Source organism: Lasioglossum baleicum, chromosome 9 (genome assembly GCF_051020765.1).
Source record: "Lasioglossum baleicum chromosome 9, iyLasBale1, whole genome shotgun sequence".
NCBI lineage: Eukaryota > Metazoa > Arthropoda > Insecta > Hymenoptera > Halictidae > Lasioglossum > Lasioglossum baleicum.
This window is the reverse complement of record NC_134937.1, coordinates 2,803,149-2,817,088: the sequence shown is the minus strand read 5'-3', so window position 1 is coordinate 2,817,088 and position 13,940 is coordinate 2,803,149. Positions and strand designations below refer to the sequence as shown.

At 40.7% G+C, this 13,940-nt stretch overlaps 1 protein-coding gene across 4 annotated transcripts in view; it reads right to left on the bottom strand.

Moving 5' to 3' along the window:
- The window catches only part of LOC143211830 (monocarboxylate transporter 9), a 187,298-nt gene that overhangs the window by 156,486 nt on the left and 16,872 nt on the right, over positions 1 to 13,940 (bottom strand). The gene's annotated exons all lie outside the window — the stretch shown is intronic.

Sequence of the window (13,940 nt, the reverse complement as noted above, 5' to 3'; positions counted from 1 at the left end):
ATAACTCCCAGCCGGCAGCAGCACAACCGGTTACGCTCAGAAAAGTGGAGGAGTTCTGGTAAGACAGACTCTAAGGTAGCCACTTCTTCCGGATCCGTTGATCCGATGAAATACCGGGGAAGAAACAGACGCCTGAAGGTCAGAGGCACTGGTACTCTGAGGGTTCAATGGGGCCGCTTCTCCCTATCACGGGGCAGTTTGGACATAACCTTGACTACTCAACTTTCCCTTTATTGGTAAAAAGTACGTACCGTGACCTACTGACAATAGACGCTAGGTTAACGAGAAAAATGCCGTTCTGTGCATTCCTCCACTATTGCACTTCGTTGCTAAACGCCACAATTTTGGACGTTTCTCAAAATGAGAACGATGATTCACCAGGGAAGTCATCCTGGTAGAAGGTTATAAATCTGAGGAATTTGCCGTCGAGGGGATAGTTGTTCATCACACACAAGTTCCTACAATGATGGTCAAGAGAGGACGTTATCACCTTTGTAGCTCAGTAGCCACAGAGTTGGATAGATTATGTGGAAGTTTGTCTCTTCAGAATGCTGATGATATTGACCCAGATTGCTACAACATTCATGTGAAATGGGATGTATCATCGTCTTCGGATGGTATACAATACGATAGGAGAGATGCAGAGAGCACAGTCCACAATTTCTTTCACGATTGCAATGCCCAGTCTAATGTCACCTTTGACGGTTATGAAGCTTACTATGAAGAAAACACCTCAATGGCCAAACTTACTATATCAGCGGATAAAATTGAATTTGCGACTAATGTGGATTGGTGTCAACATGATATGATAGAAGTTACTTCTATCCCTGGTGTTCGAGGATTTCGTCAATCCACCCACGTTGAGATCAGAAATAAGCAGCCACTGCAATGTAAACTGATAGCCAGTTTACCTGGGTGCACCGCCTTACAAGCAGACGCAGCAATTATTAGAGCCGTTTCAAAATTAGGACTGGAATTTTATTGTCATGGAAATGCTTCTGCTCAAGTGTTAGTAGCGATTAAGGGGCTGATCAGAACATTAAGGAAACAAATAAAAATTGGCTCCCTTTAAAAAAGAGCATGGAATTCAAATACGTCGTCCGGAAGCGCAACAGCGCTTTCATAGATCAACCGCATATTATTTCCTGGCGGCAACGGTAAGTAAAAATCGATATTCGAACATGTTTTTTCAAATTCAACGTTCATATTTTACGCACAGTTTCTATTCTCGTTTTTTACAAATATTTATCCTTTACTACGTTGTAGATACATCGAAAAAATGCGACAACTTTGTTCCGAAGGGCGTCCTACAGAGTGTTTGACAGAAGCGTGTACGGCGTTACTGTTTCCTGAGAACTGGTAGAGAGTAGATTATAACGCGAGTAAGTAGTGGGATCCTTCCACATAGACGCTTTGCATAGAAAGCCTCCGTTGTCGTTCGACCTCGGCCACAGCGAAAGACCTTTCACAATGAGTGCCGCGTACGCAGCACGTTACGAAGCTGTGTTTTGTGTTTACATCCGAAAGGGCCGAAAATGTCGTATGGAGCCGCTGCTAAATATATGAAAAAGTCGATGGCAGAGAATTATGTCTTGCCTGCAGCCTCACTGCAGTAGTCAAGAAAATCATAATTTACACACACGTTCTCACACGAAAAAGAAAGAACGCATGCGACGTGTGTACAAGACCCATATTGAAGGAAACCCCAGTGTTGCAATGTATCCGCTGCGGTTACCTTCTCGCATTAGATCAGGCAGCAGCAGACACTACCAGAATGAGAAGAGGAAGAGGCGAAGTCCCCACGGAAGACGAGGCGGACGACGAAAAAGAAGACGAAAATTCAAGCGCCTCTTCTTCAAACGAAGAAACAAACACTCAAGCGAATTAAAAACGCAGAGTGATTGCACCACAGTCGTAATCTCGCCACCCAAAACGAGAACAACTGCCATTATCAACAAGGGACTATGCCGAGGACAGCGAGGGCGAGGAAGACAACACCATGGACATAGTGACAGTGGCCCCAGTCCTCCCAAGTCCTCAATAAATAAAATACGACGACAAAGACATTGCGTAGTCGTTCGTTTTTGCGCACCCCCTCGCCCCAGTGAAACCAGTAAAATGTGCGAAACACCTCCCACCACGGACCATAGAAGGAAACATTCTCCGTTAGAAGTTTCCTTTTTTAGGGGGGGAGGTGTGATGTCGGCCGATCCGACCGACGTTGGCCTCAAGCCAACGCCTTGAGGTAATATAATAATCATAGTTTCCGTAAGAAATTTTTTCTAAGTTCTTTATAACTTTTTGAACTTTACAAAATGAAACTTCATCAGTAGATTCTAAATGAAGTTTCATGCATAGGAAAGTACACGAGAAATAATAAATTATTTCACAATAATTTCTATTCTCTCGTCGACGAATCTCGATGTAACATGCCGAGACAAATATAGAAAACGTAGTTAAGATTTAAAGAAATATAAAAACTTATATATATTTCAAAAGGTAATAAGATATAAAATATTCTGCGAGGACCTTCAGAAAATACTCTCGATGGGAGTTGGTTCAAAGCATGTGACGAGGTGAGTTATGCACACAGTATGAATCCTGTGAGAGACTTCATGCATAGGAAAGTGCACGAGAAATAATAAATTATTTCACAATAATTTCTATTCTCTCGTCGACGAATCTCGATGTAACATGCCGAGACAAATATAGAAAACGTAGTTAAGATTTAAAGAAATATAAAAACTTATATATATTTCAAAAAAGGTAATAAGATATAAAATATTCTGCGAGAGGACCTTCAGAAAATACTCTCGATGGGAGTTGGTTCAAAGCATGTGACGAGGTGAGTTATGCACACAGTATGAATCCTGTGAGACTTTTTCATAAATCATCCCATCCCTTTACCGTTGCTCCCAAAAGAACTTGGAAAAATCACAAGTATCAGCGAGCCAACGGATGGATGGAGAATGAAGGAGAAAGCGGCCCTTACGAATGGACGGAGGAGGCAACACCTCGATAATTGCGGATGGATAGAGAATCCGCACAAGCCGATAATGCTGCACCGAACGGGCAGCACGAATGGATAGAGAATGGAGGAATCAACGGTCCCCACTTGCTGACACAGCAACGATAGGAGGCAACCGTCACTCTCCCCTACCATTGACGGCCGAGAGCGGCCATCTTCGAGGCTTCAGTTCAGGATCAACCAGCAACCTAGCTGGACGTGCGACAGGGCAGTTAACGAGTCTCCCTTTGTGCCGGTGGTTTCGACACCACCACTGGGGTTAGATCCCCCAGGTGAGCACCCGCGTCTCAAGTGAAACGTCCGTGTAATCCTCATAAGATTGCTATTGAAAAAATAAAATTTTCATTCGTGATTTGAAGAGTAGGATTTTCTTCAGTTGATTATATGTATGTATGTATAAAACGAAACGGCATTCTAATGTTTATTCTTTTTGTACAGGGGAGACAATTGACAGAGGCAGAATTGAACGATCAGAGATCTCTAGAGAGTCTTTCCATTCCGGAGTGGTATCTGAACAAATGCTCGAACCCGCCTAAAATTTTAAACAACACCCCGGTTGATTGTCGCCCACCATCTTGAAAGCATCCTGATTGGAAAACAACTTCTGTACATACATGTGTATTTTTTTCCAATGCCCTATCCCTAACAGTTTTCGAATTTCGCCGTATACTCTCTTATCAAACACTCTGTATGCATTACCTGGACGAGACAAAGATAAATGCAGGGGACTGCAAGAAACGCTTATGGATAGACGGCAGGGCAGCGTTACCTGCCCGAGAAACGCCGAAGATAGGGGCCTTTCAGATCAGATCAGATCTGTACACCGTGCTAACGGTCGCCCGCTGTTCATTGGGACAATAAAAGTTCAGTGCATCGTGTCAAGGTGACTCATCAACCATCTACTCGAGTCTTAATATCCACCTCATCTCCACGTTATCCTGTGACGCCTCCCTCGCGAGCTCAACTCTGGGTGATTCCGGCATCCGGCAACTCCGATCACAAAGATCGACGCCGAAACAGTGTTGATTTCTGGACATAATTGATGTGTTTCTTGTGCAAGGAAAGTTGTCACACGACAGGTAGACATTAGCATTTGACGTGGCACGTGCCGCGGTTGTGAGAACTTGTTGATAATATCGGTGGCAGCCGATAATTATCGACATGGATCCTCTTGATGAATATGCCGAATACCGATGTTCGGCATGTAAGAAGGCAATAAGAAGTCTAGTCCTGACATGTAAATCGTGCGCTAAACTTTTTTTTCATCCAGGCTGTGCGAATAAGCATAAAATCTATGATCAAAACAAGGGGTATGTGACATGTCTCGGCCCGTATGAGAGGTTCTCAGTGGAAAGTGAAAAAGTAATAAAGACACCGTCATCGGCAGGAGGCAGCAGAGAAAGACTGGGATCTGTTGGATCCATTAGTGGATCGAAAGATATTGATGTAAAAATAGATTGGCTGGTACGATCTGTTAAAGAAATGAAAGACGTAACAGCAGGTAAGAATGAAATAAAAATGATGATCAAGGAAATTGTGAAAGAGGAAGTGGAGACTATCAAGCGGGAATTTCGAAGAAGGAGAAGTGCACAAAGTAGTTTATTCTACGAAGGAATTTTAATGTACAATGCACTTCCCCATGAAGTAAAGCGTTGTGAACAGTTACATTTATTCAAGAGAATGCTAAAGGAATTTGTTATAACAAATGTAAAGTAATGTACTATGAATGTAAACAAAAGTAGCTGAGAAAGCTAATACATAATCAATCAATTAATCAATCAATCAATCAATCATCCGACCGTCAATGGCATGGTTGAACGCTGGCACCGTGACCTAAAAGCAGCCCTTACGTGCCACTCGCGACAGTGGTCTCTCAGTCTTTCTACAGTCCTTCTAGGACTCCGCACCCGCGTGCGGTTAGACACCCTTGCGTCCCCGGCGGACGTTGTATATGGCACGTCGCTGCGCATTCCCGGCGAGTTCTTCGTAGAACAGGATTTAGACCCCAACCCGAGGTACTTCCTGGAAGAATTCAGGGAATATATGAGAGAGGTTCGCCCAGTTCCAGTAGCACACCGCGACAAACGTAGGACGTTCTTTTATAAGGACCCCACGTCATGCATGCACGTGTTCTGTCAGGCCAGGGCGAAGAAGTCCCTCGAGAAACCGTATACCGGGCCGCACAAGGTGCTCGAACGTCGTTCGGACCGAACATATGTTATCGATGTTAACGGCAACCGCCATGTCGTATCGGTCGAACACTTAAAACCGGCGTATTTCATTCCGGAGGACGAAGCTGCGTCGACTGCGAGTGAACAACCATTTCCTTCCCGCGAATGTTCCGACCGCGAGCGCACGACCATCCCTTTCCGCGGATGTACCGACTGCGAGCGCACAGCCGTCGACGAGATTTTTGATAGCCTTAATGGAGAAGGAAGAAAACATGGACCAGCAGCATTGAAACCACTCGCAGGATCCGTAACAAGGACATCATCCCCCCCACGCGCAATATTGGGACTTAGCTATAAAGAAATTAGAATGTATGTATTTTAAGAGCGATGCACAACACAGTGCTGTGTTCCACCATCATTGAAAAATTTATTGTTAACGATTCGCGGTTTTATTGACTTGCAGAAAAATCAATTTTCTCTAGGAGTAAAAAGTTTTTCCGCAAGGCAATTCAACCAGGATTGCTTAGAAAATTTTTTCGGACAAGTAAGACAGCACCGCGAAAATAAAATTTGTACAATACTATTCGAGGAATCGTATTACGATTACGAATACAATACGAGGAACCTCTGTTGATTAAACAGATTACTAGCAAACAATCTCTAGCCGCGAATTGAGAAGACACGTTTGATGAAACTCTAATTCAATTAAATCAGTTATTAAATTCAAATACACCGCAACCCAATGATGAGCTTAGCTTCAATAGTAACGCGAAAATTGATATTATCATATTAGCATCCGGTTCGTCCATAAATAAACAATTGAAAAATTTTGTAATGAAATTGATTGATTTAATTGTACAAATTGTACATTACATACATATATTAAAACCAGCGATAAGTAGAAGTAGAAATATTATTCTTAATGATCACATTTTACGGTGTTTATGTAGAAGTTACAATATAGCGCGCTTGGTTTTATATAGGTTGTGACGTGGCAGATTCAGCCTACGTCACTCCGAATCTTATGCGAAAGACCGGGTCACTAAAAAGCGGTATAATAGCGAAACGGCAATAACAAGCGCTCTCCCTGGGACATCCGAACACCCAAAGAATAGTATTATCGCATTTGAATGTCGCGCCGCGGGGCGCGACAAGAGTTTTCAGGAACTACCGAAATCGGCGAGGAGCCCGATACCTGTCTCCGGCCGCTGATTGGCGGAAGGCCGCAAGCGGAGACGCTCGGAACACCAATCACAGGGCGCCGCCGGCGAGGATTGGACCGAGCCCGGATCTGTCAACCCGGAGAAAGCGACGAGGCTGTTACAAATAAGGACGACCAGCAGTCCACCCTCGTCGACGCCTCATCCGGAAAATGCCATGAGAGCTACACCGGAACGGCTCGGATCCATGGGTGCCGCCTAACCGCCTTATATCAGCCGGGTCTCGGAAAACATAAAATATAAAATAGCGAAGGCTCGGGCCGACATGTCATCGAGGCATCCCTGCGTCCAGAAACAACGTGATTGGCCCGAGCGTCACCGAAGACGAGAGTGGGGGGAAAACTCACTTCCGCGTTCCGAACCATCTCGAACGGGGCCACTGGGTCGAAAGACTGTTGCGAGTAACCACGTGCGAATCTCTGACCGCGAGTTTAATAAAAGTACTTTGCTACTGCCGCCAGCTTGTCGTTCACGAAATTGGTAAGTGCCGGTCAGGCTTTATTTCGATATATTTTGTGACCAGTTCGTGTTGGTTCGGGGACGTTATTCGAGTTCGCGAAAATTCGTACCGCTGTGTACCGTGGGTCCGCCAGCGTTTACCGTTGACCAGGAGTCGCTGTATAATCACAGGTCCTAATAGCCCAAGCGGGTCTTTCCATTGCGGAGTGGTATCTGAACAAACGCTCGAACCTGCCTAAAATTTTAAACAACACCCCGGTTGATTGTCACTCACCATCTTGGAAGCATCCTGATTGGAAAACTTCTGTGACGAATTTGAACACATTAACTATATCCGGCTCAAAGGACCAAATGTTATGTTCGCAGTTTCTCTTAATATTTGAGAGGTTCTGCGTTGTAAATTTCAATGAAACGACAGCTCGACACTCATTTTGTCTTAACGAACCTCTGGATTTATTCACTTTATTTACAATATATTACACTTGTTTGAACTGGAAATTGTATCTGAGAACAGTGAGAACTGACCCTGGGTCAGCTCGTTCCTCACCTCGGTGGTGAAATTGAAGAGTGGGGAAAATGGTACATTTTTGGGGGGAAGGAACATCCCTTTCGTTGAGTGACCTGAGGAAGGAGCTATTCCTATACATCCCTATCGGCGGGGGAGGACATCCCCACCTCAAGCCAATCGCGGAAAGCGAATGTACAAAGAAAGACGGTACTAGCAACGGACCCAGAGTCGCGTGACAAACGAAAGACCCAAGTGGCCAACACGTGCGTTTAATTTATGACCCCTTGTCTCACGCGGACGACGACCATCGACTTCGGGAACAATGCTTCCTTGAAAAACGTATTTTCCAAGGACTCGGCAGACAGAGTTATTTATCCGAAACTCTTAAGGAGTTGTGCTTAATGATGGTCCCGAAGCCCAGGCCTGGGCGCGGTTGGCTCAGGGAACACATGTTGCTGCTTCTTCTCTTCGCTTGGTCGGCAAGTAAGTCCCCACCACGGCCACTCCGACTCTTCCCTTAGCGAGACCCTTAACTCCCTTAAGAGTAGCTGTGGAACTAGCGGAATTTACCAATTCCTTTAATTTTTATGATAGGGATGATTCACAGGTACAGGTGAACTCAGGTAAAAAGTTCGCAGAGCCGAAAGAATTTGAAGAAAAGTTTATAGCTGCGACTAGTAAGTCGCTTGCTATCGTACGCTACACACCGTCTCTTCATCGCTGTTTTTTTGTTGTTTTCGTTAATTTTGGTTATTGTGTTATCTCATTTTTTGTTATTGTTGTTGTGTTGTTATTCATTTTTTTTTATTGTGTGGTGTTATTGTCCATATTTTTGTTGTGTTGATACACACCATGGCCAGTGAAAGCAGAAATCGTAATGCAGATGGAGAGGTGCGCTCATTTCAAGAAAGCTGGGAGAAAGAATTCTTTGTTGTTGATTGGAACGGTCAGCCCCGATGCTTAATATGCAACAAGAGTTTGTATATGAAGAGAAACAATCTTTCCAGACATTATGATACGCACCATGCGGAATTTTACAAGACATTCCCTGCATCGTACCGAGCAGAACTGTTGAAAAAAATGAAAGAGCGACGTGGATATGTGGAAAAAGAAATACGAACGCACCAACAGCAATATGTCGCAGCATCGTTTGCAATCGCCTTAGAAATTGCGCGTAGCAAAAAAAGTTACACGGATGGTGAATTTGTTAAAAGATGTGCCATTGAAATGGCAAAGGCATTTGGCGATGAAATAGCTGCCAAGAAATATGAAGCGGTGCCATTATCGCGCCGTAAAATTACCTCGCGTATTGAGAGAATAAACGTACATATTTCTGAAAAATTAAAAGTGATGTTAAGTGATTGCAAATATTTTTCTTTGTGCTTAGACGAGAGCACTGATGTCGTCGACATAAGTTAATTGTGTATTTTTGTCTGGTCGCGATAGACGATAAATTCCAAATTACGGAAGAGCTGCTAGAAGTAGTGCCGCTGCTTGAAACGACACAAGGAAAAGACATATTTGCAGCATTCTACAAGACGGTAGAAGAGTATGGAGGACTTTCAAAATGCACCGCTATTGTTACGGACGGCGCAAGGGCAATGGTAGGACAGGAAAAAGGGTTGAGAGGCCTATTACGGAAGCATGGAATCAATTGCCCGACGTTCCACTATATTATACATCAAGAGGCATTATGTGGAAAAATTATCAGTGTGGGCCCCACTATGAAGATTGTGACAAAAATTGTAAACACAATTAGGGGTGGAAATAAATCTTTATCCCACAGGAAGTTTAGATTATTTCTCGAAAGCGTTGAAGTAGAGGGGCTAGGCCGGTTTGCTCATCCTAGGCGAGGGGGGTGCGGGGAGAGGGGAGGTAGGATGGGCAAGGGGGGTAGGGGAAGGGGGAACTTGGGAGGGGGAGGGGGAACTGGAGGAGGGTGGGGATAGGCGAGGAGGAGGGGGGAGGGGGTTGCTCTACCTTACCGACTGATTTGTAGTACTGTACCTTACCAACAAATTAACTACTCTACCTTACCATCTCTGCTCTTTAATCATCTTTTTCCTAACAAATTTAACCTTTTCACAACAAATTAAGCACTCTACCTTACCAACCCCACTCTTTTAAGCACTCTACCTTACCAACCCGACGCTTTAAGTTAAGCGCTCTACCTTACCAACTCCACTCTTTAAATTAAGCACTCTCCTTTTTAAGCGCTCTACCCTACCGACCCCCTCACCAATGGAAAAAACCTTATTCTTATTTCTCATTTACAAATACAATTTTTACTATCAAGGAAAAAACCAATGCCACGCAACAATGTTTTATTCGCTGACCAATGATAACCTTTTACAATCGTGATAACCTCTACAACCTTCGCAATAAAATTATTTGACACGTGTCACATAACCTCGATGCTAAATTTTAACTACGGGAAAAAACCAATACCACGCAACAATGTTTTATTCATAGATTTAGCTAAATTATTTGTCACATAACCACGATGCCAAATTTTAACTAAGGGAAAAAACCAATGTTATGCAACAATGTTTTATTCGCTGACCAATGATAACTTTTTACAATCGCAATAACCTCTGTAACCTTGGCAATAGGATTATTTGGCACGTATCTTTTTGACTCAATTTTGATAATTTCTGCGACCGTAGCAATAGGATTATCTGTAGATTCGACATCTTTACGACTGTAATAATTAAAATCAGTGATTTCATATTATTTTTTTATCATTACCAAATTGCATAGCAACAGCAAATTACATTTGCGCTTTTAAGTAAGTGTTAGAAGGACAGTGGTAGCGAATTGTATTAAATCAACAATTCCAAAGCACCGTTTTAAGATCAATAGTGCAACTTTTACAATTTAATATTTTCCAATTTAAAAATAACAAAAATGATTGAAACATTTTAAAAAATGTTAAAATGTTTGAGAGATATGTCAACACTGATTCGAAATAGTGAAGAGTATGACGATTGGTTCAAATTGTACAGTGATTCTTTACAATGCTGTAATAATTATTTATCATGCATGAAGGAGGATATGTCGCTAGGTACGAAACATAGTTTTATAACAATAATGTGCCGTATGAAGAGTTTAAACAATGCATTGAGTAATCGTGAGTCGCACACCGACAGAGATTTATATAATCATGCAAGAAAATCGGCTCTACGTTGGGAGAACATCGAATCAGCGTTTAAAAATCGCATATCTACAGGCATTGTAATCAATTCCGAACATATTGACCCCCGCCAATTTTTAAAACATGCTAAACAAATGGTTATTGAGCATATTATTGAATTAATAAATATTCATTCATCGGTGAAAGTAAACATTGCGTTGGAGGCGGAATTTGTGTTACGCGACGAGGTGTCAGTGAAAAAGTTTGGTACACGAAATTTCACACTGTTTCGAACAAGTAATCTCAACAAGTGGTATAAGAAGGATGTTGTACCAAATATATTAGTATTAATGGAAGACTTTCAAGAACGTGACAGCGGATGGGCATTATCAGCAATACTACATCTAATAGTTAATTGCAATCAATATCAACCATTGCAAGCGGGTTGCAACGATACAATTGTCCCCAAATCAATACTGTTAAAAGGTGCTGTTACCAACGTGATTAGTAACGATAATGCATGTTTTTATTGGGCTATAATGGCAAGTCTATATCCAAGTAAAAATAATAAAACACGTACATCGTCATATCCATACTATGGAAGAGTGCTTTCAAATCTCGATGAATTTCAAACACCTATGTCATTCAAAGATATTAGGAAATTTGAAAGAAAAAATCGTATTTCGGTGAATGTGTTTGAATGGGTTAAAGATAAGAAATGTACAACTTTTCACATGACTAAGAAGAAGCAGCAAAGACATGTAAATTTATTACTTCTACAAAACCGTGAATTGAAGCATGCTCATTATGTCTGCATTGGAAATTTGTCGCGATTGGTTTCAAGACAGCTCAGTAAGCGGGAACATCGGAAACATATTTGCGATCGGTATGTATATATTTTACAATTAAAAACAAATTTTTTAATTAGAAATCGAACGGCTTTATTACATAGGGTAATAGAAAAAAAATATTTTTTTCATATGTCTACAATATTTTAGAACGCAAACGATATTGGACAAACATGTTAACGATTGCGAGTTGATGAACGATTGTGCTTTGAAACTTCCATCTGAAGATATTTATAATGATAATAGAAATAGTGAGTTTCGATAATGTTGATGTTATAAAAATGTCGGATGCATTTCAATCAATATTTATAACGGGAAAAACTTTAAACCAAATGTATGGGTTAGAATTATGTATTGAAAATTTGTACAATAGCTTGAGTACTATGCTTCCAGAAATTAGTATAAAGTTTGAAAATTTTGTAAATATTGCACGTAACCATAGTGGCAAACAATACTCAAAAGCAATTCTCAATAGTGAGTTTTTTGACGACGGTGCCATAATTGACAGCGAATTGTTGACTTTGCACTTAGATACCATTGTATCAGAGGCGACAAAATAATTATTGTACTATAAATATTTATATTATATCGTCAAAAACTTAGAATTATGCATTGGAATCTCTAGATTTGTACATTATAAATATTATTATATGGTTTATTATATAAAAATATACAGAATGGGTTAACATATACATTTTATATATTCACAATGTGTAACAGAGAATGGTTTATTATATAAAAAATATATTTAAAGAATTGCAGTTTTTGATATCCATGAATTATGCGATGTATCCAACCCCAACCATTTCACATACATTTTATTTCCTTTTTTACGTAATATTTTTTCAACTAAATATATGTCAGGATGTTTAGCCGCATGTATCTCATGTTCATAAAATCCACCTGCAATAGTTTTACCCTTTGAATCAGCTAAGATGTATGTAACGGGATTCGTTTGCTTCACCGTAATAATTTTGAATATTTCCGTCGACCAGTTCGGTGTGTATCCTTTGTCGAATAGAGTTTTGAATTTACTAACACGCACATGATCGTTCACTTTGAACTTAGCGGGGCCAACGATCTTTACATTACTGTACACAGTGGATAAAAGTTTTTTCGCATTTTTACGATTAACGTCTACAGGTCGCATACGGATGGTGCTGTGTTTTCGATTATTATAGTTTTCAATCAGTGTTGGGAGCACATCGATCCAACGATATTTTCCACTCAATGAGAAAAATTTCCACATACTACTCTTCAACGTGCGATTGAATCGTTCTACGACAGAAGCTTTCATAGTGCTAAACGTTGAATAATGATGAATTTTGTGTTTTTTTAGATATTCTTGAAAATTCGCATTGTAGAATTCTTTACCCATATCAGTCTGCAAATTGTTGGGTGATCTACCATCTGTTTTTAACGTGAGTGCAAAAGCTTTGCACACATCATCAGCATTTTTACTTTTCAAAGGAATCGCCCATGCATATTTACTGAATACATCGATTATCGTAAGAATATATCGATGACCTTGATTATTTTGCGCGTATGGTTGAACTTCCACGATATCAGCTTGCCAAAGATCATCCAATCCCCGCACTATCACCCGTCTACGTGGGAAAAAACGTCTTGCCGGAGCATGCAGTTCTTCAACTAATTTTACCTTTTCTTTACTCATGTTTAACACTCTCTTCCTTTATTCCATGTCTATAACTTCCTCCTTGTTATTGTATGTATGTCGTATTTGCGCATAAATTTCATTAAATTTATCATCCAAAGTTTTCTTAAAATCTTCATTAGCCTTATCCCGTTCTTCAATCAACTCGCTCAATTTCTTGTGCAAACTGTCATTGAAAGCGGCGAATCTCTCATTTAATTCCTCATCAGTTTCATAACCACCAGTTTCAAATTTTCGAAGTATATCCTGCACGGTTTGTTCGAGAAACATCAACTTTCCTTGGTTCAACTTGTTTGTATCCGCCGTTTCCTTCGCCGCATTAATTTTATCAATCAACATATTCTTCAAATTTGATAATTTTCTTTCCATGTTTCTATTGATTTCAAATTCAACTGTCAAAAGTTTATTATTGAATTTATCAATATTTTTAGCAAAAGCACTCATTTTTTCACGATCTGCTTTACGTTCACGCTTCATTACTTCCATCAAATCATCCTCAAGCTTAAAAAATTTATCACGATAAAATTCTTTATAATTTGTAGGTATCTCCGTTTTTTCAAACTCATTTAACTTTTCCTCATGCTGTTTCACATGTTTATCAATATCATTCAGCTTAGCTTCATGCAATAGTTCATTGCTAACCACATTTTTACGGAGATTTTCAATCTTGTTATCAACATTCTTACGGAATTCATTGGTGAGTGTGGTTTTCATACTATTAATGTATGAATCAACGTACTGTTTTATTGTCGAATTATCTGTTTCAATATTTTCAATACGCACGTATTTCACACCATCAATTGTTATCGCTTTCTTACCAACGGAGTCATCCGCGTAGCCTTTCGCTGCAACTGGAGCTTTCACATTTTCAATAGTCTGAGACTCTACACGCTTTTTG